Consider the following 10,132-nt stretch of genomic DNA (forward strand, 5'->3'; position numbering starts at 1 on the left):
ATGATTCGTACCTCTACAGAGTTTGTGCTAATGGCTTGCTGAGAAGATATGTACCCACAGCCGAAGAAATAAGATGCCAGCAGCATGTACGAGGACACCAAAGACTTCATTCGAAGGTGCAGAAGATGCCAGCAGCATGGAGGAATTACTGCACGAGATGCAATGCCCCTACAAACAAACCTCTAGATAGAACTATTTGATGTATGGGGCATTGACTTCTTGGGACAATTCCCAAAGTCCTATGACAGTTAATACATCCTAGTGGCAGTTGATTATGTGTCCAAGTGGGCAGAGGCAATGCCATGCCATGCTGCCGACTCCAAGCATGCTCGACGGATGTTCGATGAGATCATATTTCCTTGTTTTGGGACACCAAGGATGGTGATAAGTTATGGAGGGTCTCACTTCATTGATAAGACCTTCCGAAACTTCCTCAAAGAGCTTGGAGCAGAGCACAACATTGCAACTCCATATCACCCCCAAACCAATGGTCAAATAGAAATATCAAATAAACAAATCAAGAACATTCTACAAAAGACCGTACAAGAAATGGGGAAATCATGAAAGACAAAGCTACCCGATGCACTTTGGGCATATCGAACTGCCTACAAAACACCACTGGACATGTCACCCTATCAGCTAGTGTATGGGAAGACATGCCACCTGCCTGTCGAGCTGGAACATAGGGCGCACTGGGCAATCCGAAAATTCAATATGAATTTTATGAAAGCCTGAATGCACAGAAAGCAACAACTATCAGAGCTGGAAGAATGGAGGAACAAAGCCTACCATAGTGCCAAGATCTACAAAGAGAAGGCCAAGAAGTGGCACGATAAAAGGATCAAGCAAAAGGAGTTCAAGCCAGGAGATAAGGTATTACTCTTTAATTCTAGGGTTAAGTTATTCGGACATGGAAAACTTCGGAGCAAACGGGAAGGACCGTACACCATCATCAACGCCGCATCACACGAAGCAATCACTCTTCAAGATGACGAAGGTAAGACCTTCAAGGTAAATGGTCATCGTTTAAAATCTTCCTAGAACCCGATAATAAAGAGTATGATGTGATCAACTTCATCGAAGAAACCTAGCCTTAAAATCAACTTCCAAAAAATAGGCTAGACAACCCTTATCTTCCTAGGATCCTTTTTGTTTTGCTTTATCCCCTAATAAATTACAGGCAGAAGAATAAGTGTGTGTGTGTGTTGGGGGGGGGGGTCGCCGGACCCCCCAGATCGTCTACACGCAGCAAAGGTATGCAACCCAAGGCTTCACTCTCCTTAGTTCTGAGTTTGAATGAGTTTTAAAACTGATCTTTTGAATCAATCTCAAATAAAATTAATCAACATGCTCCTCCCGCTCTGCATACTTTCTATGGTTGGCTTGCATAAGTTATATTCCGAACTTATTATCCTGATGCTTGTGAACAAATTTCTTTAGGACAACATGCTCATCTAAGTAGTTGATGTGTGCGATATGGTTTGATGATATGATCTTCACTCTTAATATTTAAGTACTTGGGAAAATTTATTTGAAAAAAAACTTGCAAAGCTCCTCTTTGATTTGCCAAAGTCCTACCAAAGCCATATGACGAGTTTTTTTGAAAAGCCTTTCCACATATGCAACTTGTTTTCTCATTGAGCTTTGTCAAATTGTTGCGACCCATAGTGAGATTCATTTCATACTCCTGTGATCAAAATCACATACACGTCCACTCACATGCTATACTCCTATATTGGAAGATAGCAAGTACATCCATCCATACACTCACAAAATAAAACTCCATGCAACAACATGACTCTCTTTCTCTAAGTTACCATCAAGGATACGAGCTGTGCAAAAAGAAATAAAAGATGCATACCCAAAGAAGGTATGCCACATGCCCACAAGGCATGTCCAAAAAAGAAGAAGAAGAAGACAAAGATAGCCCATATCCAAGAAAAAAAAGAGAAAAAAAGAGAGAAAGAGGGATCATGCAAATGAGTTCATCCACCATGCACCAAACAAAAAAAATATATCCACACACTTGCACATCTTGATCAAGGTTTATGACTTATTTCTCCTTTGGATCCGGTTTTTGACTTAGCAAAATATGAGAAGCAAGCTTTGCCTTCATATCCTCCATACCTACAGCTCCACAAAAAGAAGCCATTAGGAGTAAGGTGAAAAAGAAAGGTACATAAAAGGCCTTGGTGAGGAATGAAACATCTTGAGCGATCTAAGAGTATCAAATGAGGAGCTAAGCAAGGTTTGTTTTGAAAACTAACAAAAAAAATCCCAAACTACTTGACATAAGGAGTTGAGGTGACTTGATTCAAGACCGTTCCACTCCTCAACTAAACGAGATGGCATGATAAACACTTCAAAGTTCACAAGTGCAAGGTGAGGTTTGGAATATCTCTTATGCTCGTTTCATACTTTTGGAAGTTATGTTTCACCTTAGTCCTTTCTCCTTCACTCGAGGACGAGCAAAGGCTAAGTGTGGGGGTGTTGTTGACGGCCCTTAAGTCCTAAAATCAGCCGTCAACTCTTGCAGCTTTTCATAACATTTCATCACCAAACTTAGTTGTAGGGCTTATATCTAATCATGTTCCACGAGTTTTGGTGAATCATGGTTTGCAGGCACTCACAGTTGAAATGCAAATGAAAAACACAAGTGAATGTAGAAGAAATGCACAAATGATCCAGTCATGCATTGCACTTACAAAAAGAGCCCACAAACCATAGGAAACGGACATGCCAAGCAAGATGCACCCAAGGGATAAGGTTAGGGCCCACCTGCCAGCAAGCCAGAGGAAGGACACAGGGGAGTGCCCCCAGGGGTCGGCCGAACCCTGGGGTCGCCCGAACCCGGACTGGCTCCCATCCAGGTGCGGCTTGACGGGAGATTTGATCTTATCCTCTACAAGTCGGTGCCCAGGTGTTTCCTTATTGAAAATGGTGGGAACCGACCTCCTTGGGCTATAAAAGGGGACCTCCCTCACCCCTCATTTCACAAACCATCCAAGGGAGTAGAGTAGTTCTACATTGCAAAGGCGACGCGCTAGTTCGCTAGTGTTAGAATAAAGGAGGGGAGTGAGGAGTAGTTCGGGGAAGCGCCGGGGCTATCGGTGTTCTTCTACAAGCTTGTACCTCTACAGATACTGGCTTATTTAGGAGTAAAGTAAGTTAGTATTTGTGATCCTCTGTTCTTGCATAGTACTTATCTTTGAGTGAGATCAGTTCTCTTACTTGCGGGTTCGTCGCTCTATCTTTGTATAGGAGCCGTAGTTTGCTACGGGGTACCAGACATAGTTAGACTACGGTAGTAATCAGTAGCATAGACGTGGTGTCTAGGCTAAGGGTTACCTTCGTTTGCCTTATATCCCATGGTCTGTGAGGTAGTCCACAGGTGGTGACAGCCCTGTTGGTCCTTAGTAGCCCTCCACATTCGGATATAGCGTAGAGCCGTTGGCCGGAGTCTCCTGACCATTTTAGGGGTAAGCCGGTGCCCGAAGCGAGTATCTAACCCGAGAGATCGACCTTAACTCATCCTTAGTACTACCTCAGGAATCCTTTCTATCCCCGCCACTTATCTTGGTGTGTCCTTGGACCGACTTAGTAAGAAGTTAGTGCACACACGTTTCCTATGGATAGGATGACCTCGAATACTCACGGGTGAAAGCTATAACAGTATCCATGCGCTTGCGGATTTATTCGCATCGTTAAAATACCCAACAGTTAGTGATACAAATATGTGAGTAAGGCGTATAGTTTTCCTTTATTATGAGTCTGGTTGACGGTCAGATTTGGAACTTAAGGACCATCAGCAACTCCCCCAAGCTAGACCTTTGCTCGTCCCGAGCAAAGTTTTAGACTTAGGTTGTTGATTAGGAGTTGCTACAATGTCACATTCCTGACTTATGCACAAGGCACAACTGAGTGTTCTTACCTTTATTCTGAATAAGTTGGCCTTATTCGCACCTTTTACCTTACTCTTGTGGGGCTTATAGCATCATTCTCATCTTTGGCGGTTGAGGGTCAGAATGGCTTGTAGAGTACCATTTCCCCACTCCTTTGTTCGACCGTCAATCCGGATGTTTTGTAAAGTTTTTGAAAAGAATTTTTGTGAGTTCCTCGGGTGATCTCTCGGATTGCTCAAAAGTGTTTCATTCCTCACCAAGGCGTTTTTGTGTGCCTTTCTTTTTGGTGGATCTGTTGGTATGGAGGATATGATGGCAAACATGCTTCTCATATTTTGCTGAGTCAAAGGCTGGATCCAAATGAGAAACAAGTCATAGACCTTGATCAAGATGTGCAAGTGTGTGGATATTTTTGGTGGATGATGGAGGAACTCCTTCATATGATTTCTCTCTCCTTGTAAAATTTTTGGTATGGGCTATATTTTCTTTTTCTTTTTGTCATGCCTTAGAGGCATGTGGCATACCTTCTTTGGGTATGAATCTTTTCTCTTCCCTCCTTTTTTTGACATGCCTTGTGGGCATGTGGCATACCTTCTTTGGGTATGCATCTTTTATTTCTTTTTGTATAGCCTATACATTTCATGTAACTTGGAGAGAGATAGTCATGGTATGTCATGGAGTTTTATTTGTGGATGGATGGGTGGATGTACTTGCTATCTTCCAGTGTAGAAGTATAGCATGTGAGTGAATGTGTACATGATCTTGATCAAGGGCATATGAAATGATTCTCTCAAAGGGTCACAACAATTTGACGAAGCTCAACGAGAAAACAAGTTGCATATGTGGAAAGGCTTTTTGAACTTGTAACTCATATGGCTCTGGATAGGAATTGCATATCACCGAGGAACTTTATTTATTTTTGTATTTTTGGAAAGAAATACTCTGGATATCAAGCATCACATAGGAGAAGATCATAGCAACTCTTTTCAGCCATATCATAAACCGCAACAACCTAGATTCGGATTCTGCTTTTCGCTACCCACAAGTTTCAAGCTTAAGGTTTAAACAACTAGTCACCAAACTCAAAACTTAGGCAGAGCACAAGGTTGTAACTAGGCATATGAAAGGAATTAACAGAGCAACAATTCATCATCTCAACAAGGAAAAACTACACATGCTTACTACACATATTGGAAAGCAAGTAAATATTTTTTTGGTTTTTCTAAGTTTTGCCAATTTTTATTTGATTTTAGTTATGCAAATTTTTATGAATTTTCAGAATTTTGCAAATTTTTGTTTGGTTTCATGCAAGGTTTTGAAAGCGGTAAAGGATAGAGTTTGATACAAGTTACCTCTCGTGGGGGGTCCTCCCCCAAGCTAGTTTCAGGCTCACTGCTGTTGGTTGGAGTTAAACCTAGCCCAACGGTAGTAAGCCCTCCACTCCTCCTAGGTCTGCTGCTGTTGCTGCTCCAAGTTGTGGATCCTCTCGCCTGTGTATTGCTGCCAGTTCTGAGTTGACTCGATGTGCTGGCCTAGTGACTCGTCGATGTTGGTGATGCGCATGTTCAGCTCGCCCATCTGCCGAGTCAGAGTGGCGAAACCTCTGGATGAAGCTGAACATCTAGCGGAGATCGGGGGTCCACTGGAACTGGAGCTGGTGGACCGGTTCCCTGGGACCTGCCGCACCCACTCGGTGGAGCTGGTACTCTGCCATGACTAATCTCCAGCCTCGTATTTCTGTGGTTGAGGCTGAGGTTGTGGCTGCATGACTTCTTCCCTTCTAGCCCTGCTTCATGTAACCCTGCCAGGAAGACCAGAAACACTTTGCTTGTGGATCTCCTCTTGTCCATGGTTAGCGAACGACAGTTATACAGGTGATACCCAGCGTTTGGCAACGAGATTTCATTTTCATAACCGAGAGAAAAGAAAACCAAGGAGTCATCCGGGCCTTTCTTGAGTGTGTGGCCTTGAACCAAGTATGCCTCATCGATCATAACATGGGGCTCCTCAATGAAGGGACCGGGGTCCTCATCGATCATAACATGAGATTTTCATCTCGCACGGCTCCTAAGTGATAAAAGAAAGAAGAACTGGTCTTCTTTCTTTTTTGATTACCTTCCTCGCGTATATATAAGACCGAATCCATTCTTTTTCAAAATGGATTTCAAAAAAGAACTACTAATCCTTAACTTTTTGAGGAATCCTTCATCAGTGGTTGTGAATGACTGACTTTTTCAATCCTTTCTACCTTCGTTCCGTAGGAGCAAGTCAGAAAGGTTGAGAAATAGAACCATCTGATTTGATTCATTCCCAATAGCCATGAGATGACAATCTTAGGGTGATCCTTTTGTCAATGGATGCTCCTATTACACGTAGTCTCTGAAGGATGAGAACCCACTATGTAGCATCTACATCGATAATTCAAGCATTGTATACATCATTAGTCCGATTCTTTGTAGGAACTACCCGTAATAACGAGCTTGCAAAATGGATCTGTTTATCATAAAGAGATTTGTTGTTCCTGACCCTGCACCTTAATTTTTATTTGAACAAAAAGATCACAATAAACTTTTGGTAAAAGTTTTGTCTTGGTCGGAGTGGGAATAGCATTTCTCTTCTGCGTGTCTATGGAGTTTTGCAAAACCCAAACACCTCAGAGATAGATATAGAGGTAGGAATTTGTCGAACGAACCACACTCCTTCATAGACGTCAGGAGTCCATTGATGAAAAGGAACTGGGGAAAGCCTGAACCCAAGTCCTACAGTGATGAATATAAGCGCAATTGAAATTCCTGGGGAGTTATACATTTGTGTATTGATAAGACCATTCACAATTTCTTGAAGCTCGATCTCCCCCCCCCCAAATGAACCATATAGCCAAGACAAACCATGAACCAGAATAGAAGAGCTTGCCCCACCCATGAGTAAATATTTCATAGTAGCCTCATTAGACCGTAGATCTCTCTTGGTATATCCAGACAATATGTAGGAACATAAACTGAAACATTCTGGAGCTACAAAGATAGTTATTAAATCGTTAGCACCACATAAAAACATTCCCCCTAGAGTAGCTATTAATATGAATAACAGAAACTCTATTATAGCCATTTCTGTATATTCAATGTACTCCACGGATAGAGGAATACATAAAGTTGAACATAAAAAAATATGAAATTGAAAGATTTCATTGAAATTGTTCATTTGGAAATTTCCCGAAAAGCTAAATATAGGTTCTTCTCTCCATCGGAACAATAGGGTCGTTATGCTTATTACTAAACTTGTTGAAAAGATGAAATAGAACCAAGGTCTATCTTTTTTATCAGAGGTTAAATCGATCATCAGAAGAAGAATTAGACCAAAAATTAGGATACATTCTGGGAAAATGAAACTTCCATGAAAGAGAAGCTAATGAAACGCTTTCATAAAAATTCTCATAGAATCGAGAATGAAGTTTTCATTCTGTACATGCCAAATCATGAATTAGTAACTGCAGCCAATCTCCGAATGTTTCGATTTTTGGAATGGGATATTTACGGAATCCCCATGAATAGGATCAAACCTTATTCCATGCTATTTCCATAAGATTCCTCTTTCTTATTCTTAAGCAAGCCCTCGAGAGGGCTTAGTTGATCATGATTTCTGTTTTCTCTTTCTTTTCCTTTTTATTTGTTTCAAAAAAGATAGCATCCAATTCTCCTTCTATTGATTCTTTTCCGATCGAGATGTATGGATCCATGTGTCTACATACCTAGATTCTATTCATGGATTAACGAAAATGTGCAAGAGCTCTATTTTCCTCTGCCATTCTATGAGTCGCTTCCTTTTTGCGCATGGCACCCCTACTCCCTTTGGCAGCATCTACTAATTTGGAACTTAATTTGAAAGCCATAATTTGACCCGGACGCTTTTGGGATGCGTCTAATAACTAATGAATGGCAAGTGCTCTTCCTTGTTTAGATCCTATTTCAATCGGAACTTTCTGTGTTGATCCTTTTTCATTACGTCTTGTTTTTACTCCTATATTGGGAGTTACTCTACATATTGCTTGATGTAAACCCAATAGTGGATTTGTTTCTGTCTTTTGTTGAATCATTTTCACGGCTCGATAGAGAATTTGATAAGCCAATGATTTTTTTCCGTCTTTCATAATACGGTTAACCACCATGTTAACTAATCGATTACAAAACATTGGATCAGATTTTGCGATTCTTTTTTCTGCAGTACCTCGACGTGACATGAGTGTGAAAGAGGTTCAAGAATCTGTTTTCTGTTTATAAGGGCTCAAAACGAATCACTTATTTTTTTGGCTTTTTGACCCCATATTGTAGGGTGGATCTCGAAAGATAGGAAAGATCTCCCTCCAAGCCGTACATACAACTTTCATTGAATATGGCTTTCCACAGAATTCTATAGGGATCTATGAGATCGAGTATGGAATTCTGTTTACTCACTTTAAATTAAGTATCTGTTTCCCTCCTTTTCCCGCTAGGATCGGAAATCCTGTATTTTCCATATCCATACGATCGAGTCCTTAGGTTTCCAAAATAGTGTAATGGAAAAAGAAGTGCTTCAAATCATTGCTATTTGACTCGGACCTGTTCTGAAAAAGTCGAGGTATTTTGAATTGTTTGTTGACACGGACAAAGTAAGGGAAAACCTCTGAAAGAATTTCCAAATTGACCTTGGACATATAAGAGTTCTGAATCAAATCTCTTTAGAAAGAAGATCTTTTGTCTAATGGTAGCCTGCTCTAGTCCCCTTATGAAACTTTTGTTATTGGGTTAGCCATACACTTCACATGTTTCTACCGATTCACATGGCATCATCAAATGATCCAAGTCTTGGATAAGAATCTACAACGCACTAGAATGCCCTTATTGACGATTCTTTACTGCGACAGCATCTAGGGTTCCTCGAATTATGCGATATCTCACACCGGGTAAATCCTTAACCCTTCCTCCTCATACTAATACTATAGAATGTTCTTGTAAATTATGGCCAATACCAGGTATATAAACAGTGATTTCAAATCCAGAGGTTAATCGTACTCTGGCAACTTTACATAAGGCAGAGTTGGGTTTTTTGGGGTTGATAGTGGAAAAGTCGACAAATAAGTCATCCTTACTGTCCCTCTACAGAACCGTACATCAGATTTTCACCTCATACGGCTCCTCATTCAATTATTTCGAACGAATCCTTTTCCTCGTTCGAGAGTCTCCGCCCTTCTTCCACTCCGTCCCGAAGACTAACTAAGACCAATTGAGTCACGTTTTCATGTTCTAATTGAACACTTTCCATTTATGATTAAAGGAGAAGATTGTTCTTTTACCAAACATATGCAGATCAAATCACATCTTATAATAAGAAGAAACCTTTCTCAGTATCAATCCCCTCTCATTCTTTGAGAATTAGAAGGATCCTTTTCGAGATTTCTTCATTTTGAATCTGGGCTCTTCTATCTTCGACTTATTTTTTTGGCTTTATTCTTTATTTATTTCATTTTGATTTTTCCCTTTTCCTCTATCCCTATCATCTAGGTACAACGTTTGCATCAATAGAGAACTTTTTCCTCTGTATGAATCGACATTATTCTAATTTCTTCTCGAAACTTCCCAAGAAAAATCCCGAATTGGATCCAAAATTGATGGGTTAATGTGAGCTTATCCATGTGGTTAGGCACTCTTCAAATAGGAATCCATTTTCTAATTGGCTTTCGTGCTTTGGTGAGTCGTCCGAGATCCTTTCGAGGACCTATGTTGTCTTGAAGGGATATCTATATGATCCGATCAATTGCATAAGACCCGCAGTAGCAATAGAATGGGGAAAGTATACAGAAAAGACAATTCTTTTCAGTTTCGATTATCTATATATTAGTTCGTTTCTATTTCTAGATATCTATTTCTATATATTAGTATTAGTTAGTAGTACTATTCTATTAGTTAGCGATCACGGCTCTATGAGTTCTTTCTTCCGTGATGAACTGTCGGCACCAGTTCTACATTTTTTCTCTATGCACCGAGGAGAAAGGGGGCTCCGCAGGAAGAGGATTGTACCACGAGAGAAGCACAGAGGTCAACCCGCTTCAAATATGGAACATGGATTCTGGCAATGCAACGGAGTTGTGTCCTCATATCGATCCGAATGAATCAGTCTTTCTATAGAGGTCAATCTTTGCCTATTAGGCAAGAGGATAGCAAGTTCGAAATTCTATCTCGGTAGGACATGGATTT

The 10,132-nt window shown here is 40.7% G+C and overlaps 1 pseudogene; it reads right to left on the reverse strand.

Annotated features, from left to right (window-relative positions):
- Window positions 1-7,343: 7,343 nt before the first annotated feature.
- On the reverse strand, window positions 7,344-9,654 carry LOC120673309 (annotated as a pseudogene).
- Between the last annotated feature and the right edge of the window lie 478 nt (window positions 9,655-10,132).

This window comes from Panicum virgatum, chromosome 2K (assembly GCF_016808335.1).
Source record: "Panicum virgatum strain AP13 chromosome 2K, P.virgatum_v5, whole genome shotgun sequence".
Lineage (NCBI taxonomy): Eukaryota > Viridiplantae > Streptophyta > Magnoliopsida > Poales > Poaceae > Panicum > Panicum virgatum.